Source organism: Panthera leo, chromosome B2, assembly GCF_018350215.1.
Source record: "Panthera leo isolate Ple1 chromosome B2, P.leo_Ple1_pat1.1, whole genome shotgun sequence".
In the NCBI taxonomy this organism is placed as follows: Eukaryota; Metazoa; Chordata; class Mammalia; order Carnivora; family Felidae; genus Panthera; species Panthera leo.
The window spans coordinates 114,351,791-114,367,768 of NC_056683.1; positions in this window are offsets into that span (position 1 = coordinate 114,351,791).

Consider the following 15,978-nt stretch of genomic DNA (forward strand, 5'->3'; position numbering starts at 1 on the left):
AGGGTTGCTGGAGGGGTTTTGGGAGGGGGGATGGGCTAAATGGGTAAGGGGCACTAAGGAATCTACTCCTGAAGTCATTGCTTCACTATATGCTAACTAATTTGGATGTAAATTTTTAAAAATAAAAAATAAAGTTAAAAAAATAAATAAAAAATAAAAAATAAAATAGCATACAGTAACATAGGAATAGAGCAACAAAGTAAGTGGATAGTACAGAAAAGACATCTATTATTATTGGAATTTAAAATATTATAGGGGTGTCTGGGTGGTTCAGTTGGTTAAGGGTTTGACTCTTGATCTCTGCTCAGGTCCTGATCTCAGGGTCATGAGTTCAAGCCCAGCATTGAGCTCCATGCTGGGTGTGAAAATAAAAGAATATTATAAACATAGTATGATAACTAACAGCATGCATTCCTGAGCCACCTTGCCTAGGTTCAAATCTGGTGCTGACATTCATTGTGTCACCTTGGGAAAATTACATAATCTCACTGAACATTGATTTCCTAATGTGTAAAAATAGGTACTGTTATTATTATTATTATGACATTTTCCAACACAAAGGTGATCATTTCTGACAGTTTAGTGTGTATACTTAACTAGCGTTTCTCATGAATATTTATTATATATTTTTTATTTCCGGTATAATTAACATACAATGTTAATTACAGAACTCTCTCTCTCTCACTCAAAAATGGATGAACATTAAAAAATAAAGTTTAAATATCAATATCTCATAAGGGATGCTAACTCACTTTGAATCATGGTTATTCTTTTTTTTTTAATGTTTATTTATTTTTGAGGGAGTGCACACATTGGGAAGGGGCAGAGAGAGAGGGAGATACAGAATCCGAAGCAGGCTCCAGGCTCTGAGCTGTCAGTACAGAGCCGGAAGTGGGGCTTGAACTCATGGACCATGAGATCAAGACCTGAGCTGAAGTTGGATGCTTAACCAACGGAGCCACCCAGGCGCCCCTGTATCATGGTTATTCTTGACCCTCACACTTCACATACAAAAATCAAACTGCTATAATTCAGAAAGCAAATTGTGGGATTTTGATTGGCATTCTCGGAACTATTAATTCTCTATTAATTCATTAGAAAAATGTTTAAGATACTGAGTCCTCCTATTAACATTTGTGAATATCAATCTATTAGTTGACATAGGCCTAATATAATTTTTCTGAATAAGAGTTCATCATTTTCTTTAAAAAGGTATGCATTTCTTATTTGGTGCATTGAGATACATATTACCTATTTTGTAGGTATAATGATACATATCTTTTTAAATAATATTTTCTATTGGGGCACCTGGGTGGCTCAGTCATTTAAGTTTCCAACTTCGGCTCAGGTCATGATCTCACCATTCGTGAGATAATTTTTTGTGGATACACTATATCAAGATGAGAATGTTCTCATTTATTCCAAATTTAGTAATATTCCATCATCACTATTTTTATTCAATATTGTACCAGAAGTCCTAACCAGTATAATAAGATGAAAAAAAAAATAAATTTAAGGCAAAAGGATTGGAAAGAAGAAAATTGTATTCATTATTTTTACATAATATAATCATCTAATAAAAAATGGAAATGATAGAAGAATACAGCAAGACGTGTGCATATAAGGTTATTATACAAAAGTCTATTGCTATTCTATACACTAACAACACACAATTTGAAAATGTGCTTATAGATGGAGCTAGGGAGTATTATGTTAAGTGAAATAAGTCGGTCAGAGAAAGACAAATACCATAAGATTTCACTCATGTGAAATTTAAGAAACAAAACATATTAGCAAAAGGCGGGAGGCGGGGGAAGGAGAGAGTGGCAAATCAAGAAATAGACTCTTAACTAGAGAGAATGAACTGATTGCTACCAGAAAGGAGGTAGATGGAGGGTTGGGTTAAATGGGTCATAGGCATTAAGGAGTACACCTGTGATGAGCACTGAGTGTTGTATGGAAGTGCTGAATCACTATTATATACACCAGAAACTAAAATTACATGGTACACTAACTAACTGGAATTTAAATAAAAACGTTTTTAAAATGTGCTTAAAAAGAAGACACTTTTAAAAATAGCATAAAAATATCAAATACTTAGGAACAAATCTAATAAAGCATGTATAAGCTTTTTGGGAAAACAAAAAATTATTCATATTCAAAAAGACAATCTAATTAAATAAAAAGATGTACTAAGTTAATGTAAAAGTAAAATTAATATCATAAAAATTATAATCTTTTCAATTGATTAATGTGCAATTCCAATGAAAATGACAATAGAGAAAATTCATTACCAGTGTTGGAAGTAATATCTCAAAATGTATGCTTTTTCTGAAAATGGAAATTTTAAGATTTCTATCACATATGAAAAATATGAGTTTGTGAGAAACAGTAATTTTAAAATCTTTGAGTTCTTGATCATATTGTTGCTTATTTGCTGCATATCTTTTTTATTTATTTATTATTTATTTTTTTTAATTTTAACTTGTTTTGTTTATTATTTTTAAAAATTTATATCCAAATTAGCATATAGTGAAGCAATGACTTCAGGAGTAGATTCCTTAGTGCCCCTTACCCATTTAGCCCATCCCCCCTCCCAAAACCCCTCCAGCAACCCTCAGTTTGTTCTCCATATTTATGAGTCTCTTTTGTTTTGTCCCCCTCCCTGTTTTTATATCATTTTTGATTCCCTTCCCTTATGTTCATCTGTTTGGTCTCTTAAAGTCCTCATATGAGTGAAGTCATATGATTTTTGTTTTTCTCTGACTGACTAATTTCACTTAGCATAGTACCCTCCAGTTCCATCCACGTAGTTGCAAATGGCAAGATTTCATTCTTTTGGATTGCCGAGTAATACTCCATTGTATACATATACCACATCTTCTTTACCCATTCATCCATCGATGGACATTTGGACTCTTTCCATACTTTGGCTATTGTTGATAGTGCTGCTATAAATATGGGGGTGCATGTGTCCCTTCGAAACAGCACACCTGTATCCCTTGGATAAATGCCTAGTAGTGCAATTGCTGGGTCGTAGGGTAGTTCTATTTTTAGTTTTTTGAGGCACCTCCATACTGTTTTCCAGAGTGGCTGCACCAGTTTGCATTCCCACCAACAATGCAAAAGAGATCTTCTTTCTCCACATCCTCGCCAACATCTGTTGTTGCCTGAATTGTTAATGTTAGCCATTCTGACAGGTGTGAGGTGGTATCTCATTGTGGTCTTGATTTGTATTTCCCTGATGATGAGTGATGTTGAGCATTTTTCCATGGGTCGGTTGGCCATCTGGATGTCTTCTTTGGAGAAGTGTCTATTCATGTCTTTTGCTGATTTCTTCACTGGATTATTTGTTTTTTGGGTGTTGAGTTTGGTAAGTTCTTTATAGATTTTGGATACTAACCCTTTATCTGATATGTGGTTTGCAAATATCTTCTCCCATTCTGTCAGTTACCTTTTAGTTTTGCTGATTGTTTCCTTCACTGTGCAGAAGCTTTTATTTTGATGATGTCCCATGTCCCAGTAGTTCATTTTTGATTTTGTTTCCCTTGCCTCTGGAGACATGTTGAGTAAGAAGTTGCGGTGGCCAAGATCAAAGAGATTTTTGCCTGCTTTCTCCTCAAGGATTTTGATGGCTTCCTCTCTTACATTGCGGTCTTTCATCCATTTTGAGTTTATTTTTGTGTATGGTGTAAGAAAGTGGTCCAGGTTCATTCTTCTGCATGTCACTGTCCAGTTTTCCCAGCACCACTTCCTGAAAAGACTATCTTTATTCCATTGGATATTCTTTCCTGCTTTGTCAAAGATTAATTGGCCATACATTTGTGGGTTCATTTCTGGGTTCTCTATTCTGTTCCATTTATCTGAATGTCTGTTCTTGTGCCAGTACCATACTGTCTTGATGATGACAGCTTTGCAATATAGCTTGAAGTCTGGGATTGTGATGCCTCCAGCTTTGGTTTTCTTTTTCCAAATTGCTTTGGTTATTCCAGGCCTTTTCTGGCTCCATACAAATTTTAGGATTGTTTGTTCTAGCTCCGTAAAGAATGCTGGTGTTATTTTATAGGTATTGCATAGAATATGTAGATTGCCTTGGGTAGTATTGACATTTTAACAATATTTGTTCTTCCTACCCAGGGACATGGAATCTTTTTCCATTTCTTTGTGTCTTCTTCAATTTCTTTCATAAGCTTTCTATAGTTTTCAGTGTATAGATTTTTCACCTCGTTGGTTATATTTATTCCTAGGTATTTTATGGTTTTTGGTGCAACTGAAAATGGATCGATTCCTTGATTTCTCTTTCTCTTGCTTCATTGTTGGTGTATAGGAATGAAACCGATTTCTGTGCATTGATTTTATATCCTGCAACTTTGCTGAATTCATGAATCAGTTCCAACAGATTTTGGTGGAATCTTTTGGGTTTTCCATATAGAGTATCATGTCATCTATGAAGAGTGAAAGTTTGACCTCCCTCTGGCCTATTTGAATGCCTTTTATTTTTTTGTGTTTTCTGATTGCAGAGGCTAAAACTTCCAATACTATGTTGAATAACAGTGGCAAGCGTGGACATCCCTGTCTTGTTCCTGACCTTAGGGGGAAAGCTTTCAGTTTTTCCCCATTGAGGATGATATTAGCATTGGGTCGTTCATATATGGCTTTTATGATCTCGAAGCATGATCCTTCTATCCCTACTTTCTTGTGGGTTTTTATCAAGAAAGAATGCTGTATGTTATCAAATGCTTTCTCTGCATCTATTGAGAGGATCATATGGTTCTTGTCCTTTCTTTTATTGATGTGATGAATCACGTTAATTGTTTTGTGGATATCAAACCAGCCCTGCATCCCAGGTATAAATCCCACTTGGTAGTGGTGAATAACTTTTTTAATGTATTGTTGGATCTGTTGGCTAATATCTTGTTGAGGATTTTTGCATCCATGTTCATCAGGGAAATTGGTCTATACTTCTCCTTTTTAGTGGGGTCTCTGTCTGGTTTTGGAATCAAGGTAATGCTGGCTTCATAGAAAGACTTTGGAAGTTTTCTTTTCATTTCTATTTTTTGGAACAGCTTCAAGAGAATAGGTGTTAACTCTTCCTTAAATGTTTGGTAGAATTCCCCTGGAAAGCCATCTGGTCCTGGGCTCTTGTTTTTTGGCAGATTTTTGATTACTAATTCAATTTCCTTACTGGTTATGGGCCTGTTCAAATTTTCTACTTCTTCCTGTTTCAGTTTTGGTAGTGTGTATGTTTCTAGGAATTCGTCCATTTCTTCCAGATTGCCCATTTTATTGGCATATAATTGCTCATAATATTCTCTTATTATTGTTTTTATTTCTGTTGTGTTGGTTGTGATCTCTCCTCTCTCATTCTTGATTTTAATTATTTGGGTCCTTTCCTTTTTCTTCTTGGTCCAACTGGCTAGTGGTTTATCAATTTTGTTAATTCTTTCAAAGAACCAGCTTCTGGTTTCATTGATTTGTTCTGTATTTTTTGTTTTTGATAGCTTTAATTTCTGCTCTAATCTTTATTATTTCCTGTCTTCTGCTGGTTTTGGGTTTTATTTGCTGTTCTTTTTCCAGCTCCTTAAGGCGTAAGGTTAGGTTGTGTATCTGAGGTCTTTTTTCCTTCTTTAGGAAGGCATGGATTGCTATATACTTTCCTCTTATGACCGTCTTTGCTGCGTCCCAGAATTTTGGGGTGTGGTGTTATCATTTTCATTGACTTCCATACACTTTTTAATTTCCTATTTAACTGCTTGGTTAGCCCATTCATTCTTTAGTAGGATGTTCTTCAGTCTCCAAGTATGTGTTACCTTTCCAAATTTTTTCTTGTGGTTGATTTCGAGTTTCATAGCGTTGTGGTCTGAAAATATGCACGGTATGATCTTGATCTTTTTGTACTTACTTAGGGCTGATTTGTGTCCCAGTATATGGTCTCTTCTGGATAACGTTCCATGTGCATTGGAGAAGAATGTATATTCTGCTGCTTTAGGATGAAATGTTCTGAATATATCTGTTCAGTCCACTGGTCCAATGTGTCATTCAAAGCCATTGTTTCCTTGTTGATTTTTTGATTAGATGATCTGTCCATTGCTGTCAGTGGGGTGTTGAAGTCTCTTACTATTAAGGTATTTACTATTGATGAGTTTCTTTATGTTTGTGATTAATTGATTAATATATTTGGGTACTCCCAAATTTGGCACATAAATGTTTACAATTGTTAGGTCTTCTTGGTTTATAGACCCCTTAATTATGATATAATGCCCTTCTGCATCTCTTGATACAGTCTTTATTTTTAAAGTCTAGATTGTCTGGTATAAGTATGGGTACTCTGGCTTTCATTTTTTGACCATTAGCATGATAGATGGTTCTCCATCCCCTTATTTTCAATCTGAAGGTGTCTTTAGGTCTAAAGTGGGTCTCTTGTAAACATCATATAGATGGATCTTGTTTTCTTATCCATTCTGTCACACTATGTCTTTTGATTGGTGCATTTAATCCATTGATGTTTAGAGTGAGTACTGTAAGATATGAATTTATTGCCATTATGATGCTTGTAGAGTTGGAGTTTCTGGTGGTGTTCTCTGGTCCTTTTTAATCTTTGCTGCTTTTATACTATATATATATATATATTTTTTTTTTTTTTCATCTTTTCTCCGCTAAGAGAGTCCCCCTTATAATTTCTTGCAGGGCTGGTTTAGTGGTCAGAAACTCCTTTAATTTTTGTTTGTCTGGGAAAGTTTTTATCTCTCCTTCTATTTTGAATGACAGCCTTGCTGGATAAAGACTTCTTGGCTGCATATTTTTCTGATTCAGCACATTGAATATATACTGCCATTCTTTTCTGGCCTGCCAAGTTTCTGTGGATAGGTCTGCTGCAAACCTGATCTGTCTTTCCTTGTAGGTTGGGGACTTTTTTTTCTCTTGCTGCTTTTATGATTCTCTCCTTGCCTTAGTATTTTGTGAATTTGACTATGCCATGCCTTGTTGATGGTTGGTTTTTGCTGAATCTAATGGGAGTCCTCTGTGCTTCCTGGATTTTGATGTCTGTGTCTTTCCTCAGGTTAGGAAAGTTTTCAAGTATGATTTGCTCACATAATCCTTCTTCCCCTATTTGTCTCTCTTCCTCTTCTGGGACCCCTATGATTCTGATGTTGTTCCTTTTTAATGAGTCACTGATCTCTAATTCTTAAATTGTCTCTTTTGCCTTAATCTCACTCTTTTTTTTCTGCTTCATTATTCTCTATAAGTTTGTCCTCTGTATCGCTGATTCTCTGTTCTGCCTTGTCTATCCTTGCCACGGCTGCATCCATCTGTGATAGCAGCTCAATTATAGCATTTTTTATTTCATCCTGGCTATTTTTTACTTTTTTTAATCTCTGCAGAAAGGGATTCTAATTTATTTTCAACTCCAACTAGTATTCTTATTATCGTGATTCTAAATTCTGGTTCATACATCTTGCTTGTATCTGTGTTGGTTAAATCCCTGGCTGTCGTTTCCTTGTGCTCTTTCTTTTGGGATGAATTCCTTCATTTTTTCATTTTGAAGGGAGAAAAGGAATTAATGAGGTAGAAAAATTGAAATTAAAGAAAATTACAATTTAAAAAATATTAAAATTAAAAATTAATAATTAAAAACACATACACACAAAAATCTAATAAATGATGCTAGATCCTAGGTGTGTTTGGTCTGGGTGTTGAAAGTGGTTTGGCAGATTAGAGAAACGAAAAAGAAAAAAAAAGAGGGTTGAAAGGAAATCGTTTGAGAATTTGAAAAATGAATACACTAAAGTAGACTAAAATGAGATGATGTGGGCAAAATAGAATTTGAAAAAATATACACAAAAGTAGAGAATATAGTGGAGAGAAATTAAAGAAAAATATTTTTAATAAAAATTAGAAAGAAATATGAATTTTTTCATTTACTGTACTTAAGAAAAAAGAAAAGAAATGAAAAAGAAAAAAGTAAAAAAAGAAGAAAAGAAAAGAAAAAAATAGTTTGAAAATTTTAGAAGTGAATACACTGTATTAGACTGAAATAAAATGATGGGAGTAAGATAGAATTTGAAAAACTTTACATAAAAGCAAAAAATATAGTAGTAAAAATTAAATAAAAATCTTTTTAAAGGAAATTGAAGGTAAAAATGAAGTGTTTCTCTTTCTGCATTCAAGAAAAAGAAAAGAAATGAAAAAGAGAAAAAAAGAAAAAGAAAGAAAAAAGGAAATTGTTTGAAAATTTGAAAAGGTGAGTACACTGAAGTAGACTAAAATAAAATGATGTAAGTAAAGTAGAATTTGAAAAAATTTACACAAAAGTAAAAAATATAGTAATAAAAATTAAAGACAGATATTGTTAATAAAAACTGAACATAAAATTGAGTTCTTTCTCTTTCTCTATTCAAGAAAAAGAAAAGAATTGTAAAAGAGAAAAAAGAAAAAGAGAAAAAGAAAGAAAAAATTGAATAGATGAACCTGCTAACAGATTGAAGTAGGAATGAAATTGCTTCGTTTTCCCCTAGAGGTCAGTCCACGTAGCTCTTTATAGTCCATAAATTAAGCGAATGGCGACGTTTGTGTTCTTGAAGAGCGAAGTTGGCCTAGTTGGGCAGGGCTTGGTGTAACAGCTCTGCTCTCCACTAGATGGTGCTGCTAGCCTACTGGGGTGTATTGTTGTGAGGCTCGTAGGTGTATATGCACATGTGTGGGATGGTGAAAATGGTGCCACCCACCTACCCAGTCTGCTCTCCCAGATCAGCAACCATGCACATGTCCTCCGTCTTCAGCTCTCGTCCACTCCCTGCTTTTCCACTCTCTGTGACCAGGCCCCAGGCAGTACTGCTCTCCCAAATTTTGTCTCAGATGCAACTTTTTCTCCGGCCCCTTACTTCCGAAAGACTGCGGCTTTGATCTGGTCTGCCCCTCTGCGAGAGGGTCTCACTGAGCAATGGATGAATAAACAATGGCTGAATATCGGCTGCACCCAGGTACGCCCGCTGGACCCTGCTGTTGCCGGTGCCCCGAGACTGCGGCCAGGCATCAGCCTGCCCCCCAAAAAGATCGCAAGACAGTGTATCATCACAGTTACAGGGATTATGGAAAATCGCAACACACATCTGGCACCAGGCTTCACCCTCAATGACCTTGCCCCAGCACCGGTGAATGTGGCTGCCTTCAGGGGTCTGCTGGGACCAGGTGGCTTCAACAGTCTCTACCAAATGTCCTGCCAGCAGTGGAACCGCTTTTCCCTGTGTGGCCCGAGAACCTCCTGGACCCAACTCTGTTCCTGGGGATTCACCTTTCCCACCAGAGCACCGCCAGGTATCGAGCTGTGGAGTTGCAGCCTTTGCGCTCCCCTTGTTTACAGTCTTAATGGAATTTAAACCCTGTCCTTTCTCCTTTCTCCCTTTTTAGTTTAGTCCCTGTGGCTGTTTCCAATTTTCCACGTTCTCTCCAGCTGCTTTTGGGGAGGGGTGTTTTTCCCGTATGCTCCCCTCTCCCCAGTCTCTGCCCTCTCTTTGCCCACAAAAGGGGTTCCCTACCTTTCACGGCTTCTTGCTCCCCAAGTTCAGCTCTTTGTGTCGCGTACCTGCTGAATTCTGTGGTTCAGGTTGTGCAGATTGTTGTGTTAATCTTCCAATAAGTTTTCTAGGTATGTAGGATGGTTTAGTGTTGGTCTGGCTGTATTCCACGGACGCGAGATGCACAAAAAGCTTCCAAGCTGTTCAGCCATCTTGGCTCCTCCCCCTCAACTTTCTTTATAAAGGCAGGTATTACTATTATCTCTATGCTGTTTTAATTACTATGAATTCAAGACCATTGATATATGGTAAGGCATATCCCCTCTTATTTATTTACATATTTTCTTGTCTATTTCCATTTTTTCCTTCATGGCAATTTTTAGAATTAGCTTATCAAGTTTTTTGGAAACTTTCTTGATTATCTGACTTTATACATTTATTTGAGATAATTAAAGTCTCCCTAATATTAGAGTATTTTTATATAAGAACATAATCTACCCACTGATTTTGACTTTTTAAAATTGATCCTAGGGGTGCCTGGGTGGCTCAGTCAGTTAAGCATCTGACTTTGGCTCAGGTCATGAACACACAATTCATGAGTTTGATCCCTGAATCGGGCTCTGTGCTCACAGCTCAGAGCCTGGAGCCTGCTTCAAATTCTGTGTCTCCCTCTCTGTCCCTCCCTTGCTCATGCTCTGTCTCCCTCTCTCCCAAAAATAAATAAATGTTAAAAAAATAGAAAATAAGTAAAATTGATCCTTAACAATGCTTCTTTTCTTTTCTTTTCTATTTTTTTTTTGTTATAGTCTTGCACTTTTATTTACTTTTATTTTTCAGGTATTTCAACTGTTGAAATAGCAAATTTTCAACTATACTTTCTAATTATGTATTATTATGTATGAAAACTACTTTTTTTATTTTTGTCTCTGCAATGCAGGTGAATAATCTTGTAAATTCTATTTGTTTTTGCATTTACTACTTTAAGTTTCTTGTAGAAATGAAGACTGAAAGCCTTTTGGATTTCCTTTTGAAATGAAGAATATATAATTGTTACACAAATGAATAATTTAAAAAAGAATGGCAAAGGGAACTATTATGTTCCCTGAATCTACCCATTAAAGTGACTAAATTTTATGTATCTTGAGCTAGTCCATGTGAGTGTAAAACAATTTTCCTCACTTTAATTTTTTTTTTCCTGTCCTTTTTTTGGCTTTTTCTTTTTCTTTTGCATGAAAAAGTGTAAGAAAAAATTATATGTCAATTTATATTATTATGGTAATCTCAAATCTTGATTAAGCAACTAAGGTATGCCTTACTCAAAGTGAAAACATCAACATTGTGCAATGATTTCTTTATGATTTGTCAATCTCAGCTTCTTTAAAGGGCAAAAACTTCACTCTATGAATGTCATTGATGGTCTGAACAACCTAATGAATACTTCATTTGAAATACACACACATACACACACACACACACACACACACACACACATCCCACATTAACCTATACCTCTGATGTGTGAAGTGCAGAATCAGCAAAACAGTAAACTGGTAACATTCATTTTAGATGAAATGCTCCATTTTAACCAAGAGCATCTTTTCAGGAGAAGACAACTAGCCGAACAGCAGGTTTTAGTGATTTATAAAAATATGCTGCCTTTGCAGAACGCCTCAAACTTGACAGTGTTTTCATACATTGCTATTTTTAAATCTTTATCACAGAGTGATAGTGGTTTAAATTAGAAATATTTCAGGGGCGTCTGGGTGGTTCAGTCTGTTAAGTATCCTACTCTTGATTTTGGCTCATGTCATGATCTCACAGTTGGTAAACTGGAGTCCATGTTGGGCTCTGTGCTGGCATCGTGGAGCCTGCTTGGGATTCTCTATGTCCTTCTCTCTCTGCCCCACCCCCTTTCAAATAAATAAACACTAAAAAAAGAAATATTTCAGAGAAAAAAATTTAGCACAACATGCAGTGCTGGATAAAAGAAATCTTTACATCTGAACACTACCAAGAGCTACTTAATATTTTCCTGTAAAAAAATTGAATTTTATGTTCAGATTATTATAGTCTATTGCTAAAGTGGAACTGATGATACAGTTTTGAGCAGAGTTGATCAAAATCAATTAAGACAGTGTCTTCAAAAGGAAAGGAAAGGAAAGGAAGCATCTGTAAGGGGAGCAACTGAAAGGGAGGAGGCAGATATTCTAGGTGAGGGACAGGATGGAATATTGGAAGTGTGAGTGTGTATGAGGGAAAGTGCAGATAGAAAGGAGGAAGCAGATGGGAGAGAAAGCTCAGAAAAAATAAAATGGATTACTTGATTGATGATTAGACAGGCACAGAGAAGGAAGTTCAAAACTAAGTTGAAGGACATGTTTGTATCACTTACAAAAAGTTACATAAGTCAAGGATACTGTTTCTTTTTCAAGGGACTGTAAAGAGAATGAAGTCTCATTGGAAAAAATTTGCTCTAAATTTCCCCAACAAGAGTGCTTAATAAATTATGTTCTCTCCATACTATGCTTAAGATAATTTAACTGTTGTAGAAGAGACAATATTCACAAAATATTTAATTTTAAACCAGGTGATAAAATTATGTATTGTGAAGCACATTTAAAAAATATGTTGGGGGCCCTGGGTGGCTTAGTCGGTTAAGCAACCAACTTCAGCTCAAGTCATGATCTCAGGGCTCATGAGTTTGAGACCCACATCCAGCTCTGTGCTGGCAATGTGGGACCTGCTTGGGATTCTCTCTCCTTCTCTCTCTCTGCCTCTTCCCCACTTGCTTACCACCACCCTTCAAAATAAATAAATAAATAAACTTAAAAAAAATAAAGAATATGTTGTGTATATAAGTATGCTTAGTAAAATGAGAAATGTGTTGACTTCCCCCCCAAAAAACCCCAGATCCTCACACATCTCATAACTCATAGAAATTGTACAAAACATGTGCAAAGAGTACAATTGCTTAATTTAAAGTCTAAGAACTAAAATTCTAGAACAAGTATTTGACTAAGTCTCTTGAACATTTGGTGGATTCCGATTTTGGGCTAAGATAGATAGTTGACAGATAGATAGATAGATAGATAATAGATAAATAGATAATTAGATAGATAGATAGATGATAGATACATAGATATATGACACACACGTATACACACATATACACAGTTTATTTATATACGCATACCATATGTATGTTATATATATATTATACACACACACACACTCCAAAGGATGAAGTTTTCTGTACTTTTTGGAAGACCCCTTACCCTCCCATACTCCTTTTCTAGAATCATTTTAATGTATTGTAAGATATTTGATAATATTCAGCATATTTTATAAATTTCTCACAATATTTATGTAGTGTTTCTAAAGTTCAGAGAAAATTAAATAAGATGAAGCTCTTGCTTTTAAATTTACACTCCAGAATATAACTAATGTACACTTCTCAGAAAGCATCAATGTGCAGCGCCTGGGTGGCTCAGTCGGTTAAGCGTCCGACTTTGGCTCAGGTCATGATCTCGCGGTTTGTGAGTTCGAGCCCCCTGTTGGGCTCTGTGCTGACAGCTGAGAGCCTGGAGCCTGTTTCAGATTCTGTGTCTCCCCTTCTTTCTGCCCACCCCCCCTCCCCCGTTCGTGCTCTGTGTCTCTCTGTTTCTCAATAATAAATAAACATTAAAAAAAAAAAAAAAGAAAGCATCAATGTAAGTGCAGATCAGGGTAGTGCTGATTTTTTTTTTTTTAACGTTTATTTATTTTTGGGACAGAGAGAGACAGAGCATGAACGGGGGAGGGTCAGAGAGAGGGAGACACAGAATCCGAAACAGGCTCCAGGCCCCGAGCTGTCAGCACAGGGCCCGACGCGGGGCTTGAACTCACCAACCGCGAGATCATGACCTGAGCCGAAGTCGGACGCTTAACCGACTGAGCCACCCAGGCGCCCCAGGGTAGTGCTGATTTTATGCAGGTGCTGAGGAAGCTCACTGGAAAGGCACTTGGGTTAGGCACAATATCATGGATTAGTAAAACTCAAGCTGGCCTTGAAAGAACCGCAGGCTTGACCTGTTTCTTGAATTCCCCTGGCTAACACGATCTCTTTCCACTTTAATCCTGATGTGTCCTTCTTTTCATTTTGCCACTTAGCGCCTATTGCAAATCTCTTATATGTCAGCTGTGGAAGGGTAACAACACTCACTGAACTCTCAGCAAATGACTCTTGAGAACCAGGGCCATGTTTTGCTCATAGTTACATCCCTGCTGTACCTCTGTACCTATTCAATATTCCTTGCTCACAAAGGTAATTTATTCATAAACATTTGCATGTTGGAATTATATTGTTTTATTATCCCAAATGTATATATTATTTTTCTCAGATGGATTGTTAGAAATGTATGAGGAATCTTACATATTTTTATTCTTCTAGTTTCTAGCTCAGGGCTTTGCAAATTATGAACTCTTCATAAATATTCTCAATTGAATGAATGTGTTGTGCTTGGCAGATGGATGAAAACAAAGAAAGTAGGAGATACAGACAAAGGCAGGAAAAGAGCCAAACTGAAAGATGTAGAATCTTCCTGTTAAGGGGAAATTGGTATCTTCAGCAGTTCTCCAATATCAGTTAGGAGAAACGCCATCTTTCCAGTAATTTAGTTCAAATCTTTGACCGTTCTCTGTCTCCTCATATGCCACCTCAAGCAATCAGGTAGTCCTGTCAACTCTAAATACAACACAAATTCTAAATGGACCCATTTCTTACCACTGCAGTCCAAGGGAAAATCATCACTTACCCGAAAGTATCTCCCTGCTTCTACCTTCTACCTTTGTTCTCTTGCTTATATGAGTAATGTCCACTCGGTGACCAGAGTAACCTTTTCAGTTATAATTCAGACCATGTCACTCCTCTGCTCAGCCCTTAAAATGGCTTGCTATCTCTCCCCGAGCAAAATACGCATATAGGGCATACATGTGGCCTGGGCAGCCCTTCATGATCTGGATCCCTTGCTCTCTCTGTCCTGCTCTCCTCCCATTCTCCCTCTACACTGGCCTCCTTGCTCTTCCTCGGGCACTAAAACACACCCAAGACTCACGAGTTTTGAAGCATTATTTCCACTCCAACAAGAAAGCTCTTCCCCAAAATAGTCGCTTGCTTCATCTCCGTATCTCCTCTGGTCTTTTTCAAATGTCATCTTTTCTGACTGTCCCAATATCCTGACTTCTTTATACAAATAAATATATGCCTATTCAACAATCTCGATCCTTTCTGTTGTGCTTTAGTTTTTTTCTTCACAACGCTATTTCCATGTAACAGATTCTGTATTAATTGATCTGTTCCCTGTCTGCCTCCCTGCTCTAGAATGAGAGCTCCAAGATGATAGGGTTTTGGCTTTTTCCACTTCCACCCAGGGCAGAGGATGATAGTAAAGCATTCAAAAATGTTTTTACTTATGGAATAAATGAATGAATTAATAAAAAAATAGATGCATGAATAAGAAAGAAAGAACTGATGGAGGTTTCAAATGCCAGGACAGAGTTCTGGCAACAGGGATACACTGTGGATATTTGAGGAAGTAAGTAGAGGTTACCTACAGTCAGAGAGAGAACAAATCAGGAAGACAGAGAATAAGGGAGGGGTTGCTGTCATCCAATCTGAGGTCCCTGGAATCTGATTCAGGAGAATGGTTATGGAAATGGAGAAAAAGTAATGAATTCAAATGGAACAACAAGTGAGTTGGCTAAATTAACTATAGGGGGTGATTAGAAGTAGCATTTCATAGACACGCCTAATGTTGTGACCTTAGAGAGCTGTTGTACCACTGCCCACAAGGAGAAGTTGGAGGCGATGGCGTTGCTGTTATGGAGGAAGGGCTATGGCTTACGGAGTTTTTTAAAAGTCATTTTGAACCCATAGTACTCTCTATTGCAATGAGTTAGAGAAGAGTGAATGAAAACAAAATTTTACCGTCATAAAGGACTTTTTCAAACCATGTTTTATTTTGTGTTTTATACCGCTCCTCCACGTATCAGACAGCTGTACTTTGACCCGTACACCAATTCCCAGAGGGGTGAGTCTGTACTGCTCCGGGTTAATTTAGGGTATGCTCCTGCTGGGTCTGAAAGAGTCATAAAACTAAGAGATGAGTCCTTAGGTTCTCCCTGGTCTTACCACCCTGCCAGTGTGCCCATTTTAGGACTCTGCTTTTATAGACAGCACGTTGGCATAATGGATTCTCAAGGTCTCACGTTTTTCCCCCTGAGGTACAGAAATAGAGAGAAAGAGACAGAGGAAGATCCCAATTTGTTTACTGCTTTGCACTGAAACCCTAATAACTTTTGCTATTTTGTTTAGTCTTAAATTTCTGAGAATGTAAGAAATATATGTCTACTATATTAGTTTATCAGGGAGGAATCAAGACCATTACAAATTAATGGAATAAAGGCATACCACTCACTGAACCTT